Here is a 9,037-nt window from a genome sequence, read left to right on the forward strand (position 1 = left end):
AAAAGCACCTTCACTGTGAATCTTCTTTATGTGATGTAAAATGGCCTCTCTTAGAATTTAATTCTGCACAGCTGGACAAGAAAGGGGGCGATGCAAGTTGCCACAGAAACTGATGTCGGTGCTAGGACTCTTTATACTTTGCTCCTAAAAATAAGATGTAAAATGTACCGAGGGTGTGATTAGCGCAGCACAGAAGGGAATTTCTAAAAAGAGAGCCAAGCCTCCCACCCCCACAGGAACGGGGGTGTTCTTCATAGCTGGAGGACAGGACAGAGATCCGGGAGCAGATGCTCAACATGGTTCCTCCCTCCAAAGGTGCAGGGAATGACAAATGGGAAAGTGGCTTTTGCAAAAGAAAACAGTCTTCAATCAAGCATAATTCATATACATTTCAAGACCGGGATGTCCTGAAGTTACCCAGGAAGGAAATAGAACTCTTCTCTCCAACCTACAAAAAAGCCATAGAAATTTGGCCGAGAGACTGGATCAGGACATTGTAGTTCAGTGTCTTGCCCACTACAGGATGCTGTCATATATCACCCTTGGTAGGTGGGCCCCCAGTCAGCCTGGACACGGTCAGTGATCTGTACTTCTTTAGGGGACATCTGACAATTGGACTGTTCTCTTTAAATATTGTTGGAGTCTGCCTCTCTGTCACTTGCTTTCATTTAACTTCTGGAACAACCAAGAAAAGTCCATTGCCATATTATTTTTTTGGTCTTAATATGATAATTTTTCACTTACTACCAAAACGAAGCAATTACCCTGATTGTCCACTCACAGCTCAGGGAGGCTGACCAAGCTGACAAATCAGTTCCATAGGTTTCTGGCTTCAATGCAAAATGAAATGCCACTAACACTGTTCATTCCATGGTCACACACAAAACATGTGTATGTGTTTTTAAGAACATTCAATATCTGCTATTGCCAAGCACTGTACTAGGTGTATACACTACTTCATTTTATCCAGTTACATGAGGTCAGGACCTTTATCTCCCATGTTGTAGAAGAAAGTCAGTTCTGTCTGAATGGGGGCATCCTCATGGGGGTGTGCACAGAGTGCAGTGGCAAGGGCATAGACTTTGGCATCTGAGGGGGTTGAGGTTGAACACCCATTCCTCCACTTGCTAAATTTATAATCTTGGATAAATTATGTAACCTCTTTAAACTTCAGGTTTCTCGTCTCTAAAAACTGGGATGATAAAATGTCATGAGTTAGCAGAAGTAAAAAAATTATATGCTTAAAATGTCAAATGTATGCTCAGTAAACCTTAGTTCCCCTTCCCTTCCCATGCAATCCTAGAGCTCCCCTGCTAATGTGTAGAGCAGAGCTGTCAATCAAGCCACCTTATACCATATGCCATCAAGCCTGCAGAACCTACCTGTAGAGATATTAAATAGTCAGTCTGAGCAACTGAACCATTAAATAAATGACTAAATCCTTTGCAGAATATAGTGAAATGATATGAGCCGTTAACATAAAATAATTTACCTCCCCCAAGGAGGTGATATGGAGATCTCATTGGCTATCAGAATGGAAGGAAAAAGTAAATATGTACATACCATTGAGGTAAAGGGTAAAATAGTCTTTGTGCAAGGTCTGCAATTCCTTGTTGTGACTGCTACTTCTCATCCTTCTATCTTGCCAGTTTTCACTGTGCCTCACCTGTTCTTTATACCCCAAGGGGGACAGACAGCCAGTCCCTGGGTTCAAAGCCCTTTGGTCCTTTTGCTCTCACTTTCTTCCTACGCAGATGGACCTCACAGGCAGCCTTTTTAGTGAGGTTTAGACTCGTTCTTACATGATCACCTCCCTGGGCCCCAGCTTCAGAGACAATGCCACCCAGAGTAGAAAAGGTCCCTCCAGACCTTCAAGGGAATCTAATAAATGTAAATTATCAGGGATGAAAATATTGAGTAAGGCCCAATTATTTTTATATAAATGTAAAACTAATTTTAATAATAAAAAGATGTATTTTGAAACTCTTGGCACACGGACCTAATTCTGGCACTTTGAGTGTTGCCATGGGTCAAGTGCTTAATCTGGGCCTTGACTAATGCAGACATTGATTTCTCCTACAACAATGCAATGATGTTAGATGGGTTGTTCTGCTCCACAGAGTTATCCATGAATCCAGGCTAGCAGGATGGCTTGGCCATCCTCAACGTTCAGCTTTACCATCACCATTCGTCACCCATAATCACCATTTTGAAACAGCTGGGAGGAAAGAGATGAAAGAGTATATAAGTCTAGGTTAAAGAATTTCCTTTTAGCCAAGTAAATCCAGCATTGTGCACATTGCTTCTGTTCTCAGTACTCTGGTTAGCACTTAGTCATATAGTTACATTGAGTTAGTTAAGGGTGATTGAAATACAATCTTTTGTTGGTCAGCCATATACCCAGAAAGGAGAGAATGGATGTGGGGAGAAAATCAAGACTCTGTGGCATAAAACCCTATAGGATAGTCATATTATTATCCCCATTTTACAGATAAAAACACTGAGGCACAGAGAAATTAAATAACTTGTCCAAGGAAGCAAAGTTAATAATGGTGGGGCCAGAATATGAACACCAAAGGGCTTGCTCTTACCTACAACACTATTCTATTCTCTCAGAGTCTACTGTATATTGTGATCATTTACTTTTTCCCTCTCCACTGTGCTAAATTAGCTTCTTGAGGACAAGATCTCATTCATTTTTAAATTTCCTTTAAATTTGTAGCTTTACATATAAAGGGTACATAATTTTTTTTTTTAGTTGTAAGCAGTGAAGTTGCAAACTCTGGCTAATTTAAGCAGAAAAGAAATGTAGAAAATAATTTTGGTAGCACTCTTTTGGAGAGCCAGTGACTCAGTTTTGAAGGTGATACAGCCCCCAGAAACATACAAATCCTAGCACAGGATGGTCCTGTGGAGTCACCAGGTGGAGACAACACCATAGCTCCCTGCTGCCCCCAAACATTCTGTAACTTGTACCTAAACCTTGGCTCCTGCTGCCTCTGGAAGCCCATGTCTTTGCAGTCCTCTCCCCAGAATGAGTCTTAGGTAACTCACCAGTTTCTGAACTGAGGTGTTGCATGTGTCTGATTGGGCTGGTGTCTATCACAAGTTGGTGCCCTAGTTGGCATGGATGGTGGGAAAAAATTTCTGGCTTCAGTCGTGGGAAGTAGAGGACTCAAAAGGTGAAGAATTTCTCTAACAGGAAGTATGTTCCAAGGAGTAGGACAGCCAAAATTCATTGTCTATCCCATGGGGGCCTGAATAAAGTGTCTTTTCCCTCCTTATTTTCTTAAATCCTTTCTTCCCTGAGAAGTGTAGTGCCTGAAATATTTCCCATCTACTTAAGAAGAAATTTTCAGAGTTCAGAGAAACCTCAGCACTTTCCAATTCTAGACATTTTAGGCATTGATTTAATAGGACACAGGCAAAGGTAACAATCCACTTAGCTGCTATAAGAGGTAATTAGCAACTTAAAGGATGCCAGTCTTTAAATTAAGGACTTCAGTCTCTTCTATGTCTGCTTCACCTCACTTTTAAAAAAAGTAGTTATGTTTCTCTTCTTACTGTTTTATCTTAACAGCCTAGTGATAGCTAGCTACTGATAGTAAAGTTTCACTTTCCTTGTTGATATTTTACTAACTTAGAAATTCATCTAAAAAGGAAAATATAAGTGAAAGAAAGAATACTGAATTAGCATAATCTATATTTCTTTGGAAACATTAAGTGAGAGAAATAGCAATATTATTATAATACACAAGAGTATATTATCAAAGTGCAGTAAAATGAAATTTATTAACAAAATGCATCCTAATAATCTATTATATTGATCAGAAATTTGGAGATACAGCAAACTTCTAGAAATGTGACTGCCTTAGTTTGGGTTCCCCAGTAGCAGACAATGACTCAAGTGCAGGTAGCTGATTGACCTGGAAAGTGAAAAGAGCACCAAGAAGAGAGTGAAGAAATGAGATAAAGAAGGGAAGGCAGCCCATAAAAGGTGTGCAATCCAGCCAGCCATGAATGGGGGAGGCTGAGCTTAATCCCACTGAGGAACTGGGGAACCAGGTTAGCTTTTACTCACACCTCAGCTATCCAACCTCAGGAGTGAGGGAGTTCCTGGGGGCTGCTCTCAGGGAGTGTCCATTTCCCACCTGCTGACCATCATAGAGTGATGAGAGTCAAGTTTCATCTTGCTGGTTCTGGCAGCAGGAGTTCTTGTCCCCAGATAAAGAACTAGAACTGTTGGCAATTGGAAATCACACTAGAGTAACATGGTAGGGGTGGAGATTGTAGACAGGACACCAAGAGTGTCTGCTACTGTGATTGCATAAGTGACCTAAATCTCTTAAAACTTGATGTACATGCCTAGCTGGTGTGGTTCAGTGGTTGAGCATTGACCCATGCACCGAGAGGTCACCAGTTCAATTTCAGGTCAGGGCACATGCCCAGGTTGTGGACCCAATCCCCAGTGTAAGGCATGCAGGAGGCGGCCAGTCAATGTTCTCTCTCATCAATGTTTCTATCTCTCCCTCCCTAAAATCAATAAAGGAAAAAAAAAAAAACAAAAAAAAAACTTGATATACATAAGCTGTTGACCTAGTAGTTAATCTCTTTATCTGTTAGGAGAAATAAGTGGATCAGATGTTTTCTAAAGTTTCTGTGGTATTCTTCATTTTTCTCATTTGCTTAAACTCTGTGGCCAGAGTTATATGCTTGTTTATGGTTATTATTATCATATAAATATAACGTTTAATGCTTCTGCTATGTAGAAAAACGTAAGTTCCAAAATATTATTTGTGGTATGTGGTATCAAAATATCTGATTTCTTGGTAGGCTTTTTTGGGATGTTATTGTGACTATCTCAGTACATTTTTATTGCAATAATTTTTCTAAGCTATGAGTAAGAAAAGGTGTTTGCTACATATTTAGGGAGGCTCATTTTGGGGAGTGTGTATATGGGGAGATGTTACAGAAGCATTTTTTAAATTAAGAAATCGCTCTGGGCTATGGCTTGACTATGAAGCACAGATGTAAATGCTTGTTCAGTTACTCCTTTTTGTTGAGTTTGGGACATTAAGCTTACTATATTCTCATCTGATAAGCATCTGATCATGACTTTTAAGATGGGAGATACCTTTAAATTTGATAGTGGAATGGCCATGTGGTTTTCTTCTGATGGGCTTTGGCTCTGCTTCTGCTAAGCTGGTGAAAATGGCCGAGTCCTCCCCTATGTGGCTCCATCTTCCTTCTCCTAGTCATTTCTTTTTCTCCTCTTCTGTCCTCTTCTTTTCTAGTTCTCTTCTCTTCCTTTATTTCCTCTTCTCTTCTGTCTTCTTGTGTTTTCCTTCCTTAGGGTTGGGATACTCCCCTAGTTTTTACCAGCTAATTTCAGTTCTAATAACAGCTGGAAAAACTCCCAGCTTAGTGCTAGTTGTTTTTATCTGGATTGTATTCTCTTTATTTGGTAAAGTGGTTGGGATTATCCTGTGGTCTTAGAAAAACCAGCAAATGAGAACCATTTTGGCTTCTCTTTATATCTAGGTTAGAAGAGAAACAACACAGGATACATAGTTAAAATTTAATTTCAGATAAACAGTAAATAATTTTAGCATACGTGTGTCCCATGTAATATCCGAGACATACTTGAACTAAAAGTATTTGTTGCTTATCTGAAACTTAAATTTAGCTGGACAACCTGCATTTTATTTGGTGGCTCTAGTCTTAAAACACTTCCAAATCTACTCTTGCTTTAATTATGTGACTGGCCTACCAGGAATAACTGCAGTTCAACGTCCATTTCCAGCTCTTACATCCAAGGAGATAGCAGCATAATCTCATCATTTATGGTGAAATGCAATCAGTACAGCAAGAAGTACTTCATTTGAGAAAGATTTCCTTGCTTTTTCTTTTGAAATTGAAGTATTTCCAAGAATATGTGAAATGATAAAATGAAGAGTGCAATTATTATTGTGTTAAGTTGTGGAGTGGAAATTGAAAAGCTATTACTAAAGGCAATTCTCATCCACCACATATGGCCTTTATGATGACCTATGTGTGATTTGTAAACTTGAATATTTTGATATGTACTCAGGGAGCTCTGTATAGAGTCTGTTAAAATAAAGAGAATTTAATATATCTTATATACGGCATACAACAATAGACATTTTATACTTTTCTAGTTTTTATCTTTATATCTATCACATATCGGGCTTAATTTTAGAAACATAATAGTTGATAGTATTGAAATTCTCAAATTCTGCTTTGCCAATCACCCATTCCTCATGCTCTTTTCCCCACATGGGTAATTTTAGAGAGAATTCTATACTAAAGAAAAGACAAAAAAGAAACAAATTAAAAAACAAGGTAATACTATCTCATTATTTGGTAAAGATGATTTGGATCGTATGGTTCAGACTTAGGGACTGCTACTTCCCTCTGAGTAGTATCAGTGTCTGAATAGGGTGAGGAAGATATCCAGGCAGGAGGGCAGACCTTGGATGAGGTATTAGAGCATTAGCAGAATGAGGAGGCATCCATTAGGAAGGAAGAACTGGGGTCAGGTACTGGAGCCCAAAGGGGGTGAGGAGGGTATCCATAAAGGGTAGGGGGCAACAACGGCAATATGAGATAAGTTACATGTAGGGAAAGGATAAATTTCCTATAAGTAAATTTATTAAGGGTAATGGGAACAAGGTTTCTCACTGTTGGAGAAGGGAATTATAAATATGGAAAGGTAAAAACTAGAATGAGTGCCTGGAATTGGAAATACTGGTGTGAACTCGTGTGTGTGTGTGTGTGTGTGTGTGTGTGTACCCTTGCTCAGCCCACAGAGAGAGTATGGGAAATAAAAATGTTCTGTGGAAGAGGCATGTGCATGGACCTATTAGAGTGGAAACAAAATGTGATGTGTTCATACTGCACATCAGTACAAACCAGAGAACATCTACTGTAGCAGAAGCACTAAATAACAAAGTAGAAAAAATGACTTAGCCAGTAGACGTCAGCCAGCCTCTTTCATTGCCCATGCCAGTGCTTACCCAGTAGGCTTAAGAACAGTGTAGACATAGAGGCAGAAATGGAGACAATGTTTGAGTCCAATAGAAAATCAAACAATTCTTGTTGCTGAATGTCTCACCTTCCAGGAGCAGAAACCCAACCAAATCCCTATTATAATACCAACCCCTGATAAACCCAACAGCTACCTGATGGCAGGGTAATTACATCAGATGCTTTCTATCATGCAAAGGTCAATGACTCATACTGATCAAGATTGACACATAATTTCAGGTATGGGTTGGTCTTTCCTACCCATAGTACCTCAGTAAGCACCACTATCCAAATGTTCACAGATTGTCTGAAATCCTGACGTAGAATCCTGAAAAACACCACCCTGGACTAAATGAACCCTTTATGGCAAAGAAGGTGTGGCAAAAGATACATGAAAATGATATTCATTGGTTTTACCACATACTTCATCATACAGTAGTTGCCTGCTTGATAGAACTATGAGAAAGGTCATTGGAGGGCACAGCTGATGTGCCAGGTTGGAAGTAGACACCCTGTGAGGATGGGGTACTATCTTCCAAGATGTAAGTCAAAACCATTTTATTATGCTACTGTATCCCAAACATGTTGGCCACATGAGCTGGGAAACTAAGAGACAGAAGTAGGAGCAGCACTCTTCTTGATTATTACTAATGCTCACTTGGGGGACTTTGTGCTTCCCATTCCCACAACTTTTGGCCCTGTGGGTCTAGAATTTCCTGTTCACACAGGGGGCTTCCATCTGGTCATTTTTGACTCCTTGTGCCAGTAAATTAGCAGGCACACAAAGGAGTTCACACACTGCCAGATCTAATCATGATGAGGAGGTAAGCCTGATACAAAATGGGGGTGGGAGGAACATACAGTGATACCTCGGTTCTCGAACGCCTCGAATTTCGACCAAATCGGTATTCGACCAGGAGATTCGAGAAACTTTTGTCTTGGAATCCGAACAAATATTTGGAACTCGAACTTCCGAGATGAGCCGAGTTGAGCCGAATGGCGTTCATTCGGCCCAGCGCGCCTTGCTTGCGTCGTCAGTGTGAGTGCAGAGAGAGAGTCACGCTTTGTGGAGAGAGTCACGCTTTACACTGAATTTAACCCTTAGACATACTGTACACTTTTATTTCTTGTTGAGACTTATGTTTTTCTACATATTATATACAAATTAGGCCAGTAAATAGGCATTTTCTGGGGCTTGGAACGAATTAATCCAGTTTCCATTATTTCCTATTGGGTTTCATTGCTTCGGTTCTCGAACAATTTGGTTCTCGACCGTCCTCCTGGAACGAATTATGTTCGAGAACCGAGGTATCACTGTATTTGGTACTCTGGTGATCTATTGAGGCATCTTGTGATCCTCCATGCCCACTTCTAACTGTAAATGGACAAGTATAGCAACCACAGACTGATAAGCACAATAAGGTGGAGCCCAGACTCTTCAGTGATATAAATGCTAGACTCTTCAGTGATAAGTATTAGCCAGGGATGAGGGAAATCAAGAATAGGTGGTAAAGGAGAATGTCAGTGAGCATCAGTCTTGGAACCAAGTGCCACAGCAGAAATCTACTTTCTTCCTCTAACCTTCTTCTTGTAAGCTTCCCCAGAGATTGTGACCAACTAGAATTCTGGAATAATTGTATCTAGGTGGAGCAAACTTAATGTGAGAGGTCAGGGGATTTGAGCACTGCATGGTTTGGACTGTAGTAGATGCTGCTAGTTCTTCACCCAGAGATAACCTATACCAGACCTATGCACATATCGTCCACCTTCTTCAAGTCCCATGGCTAGACTGCTTGGGAGGTTATATATTTCCCTCCTGGGGACAGACAATAATAGTCTGTTATAGGCAGGACAACTCTGCATTGTGATTCTACTCCATAGCAACCCCCCACCCCCACCCCCCCGCCCCATACACATACACTCCAATAGATCAGGCCAAGGCTAAACTACATGAAATCACAACCTTGTTCAGTACCTTGCTCTTCCCTGT

The sequence above is a fragment of the Molossus molossus genome, unplaced genomic scaffold (assembly GCF_014108415.1).
Source record: "Molossus molossus isolate mMolMol1 unplaced genomic scaffold, mMolMol1.p scaffold_m16_p_1, whole genome shotgun sequence".
Classification (NCBI taxonomy): domain Eukaryota; kingdom Metazoa; phylum Chordata; class Mammalia; order Chiroptera; family Molossidae; genus Molossus; species Molossus molossus.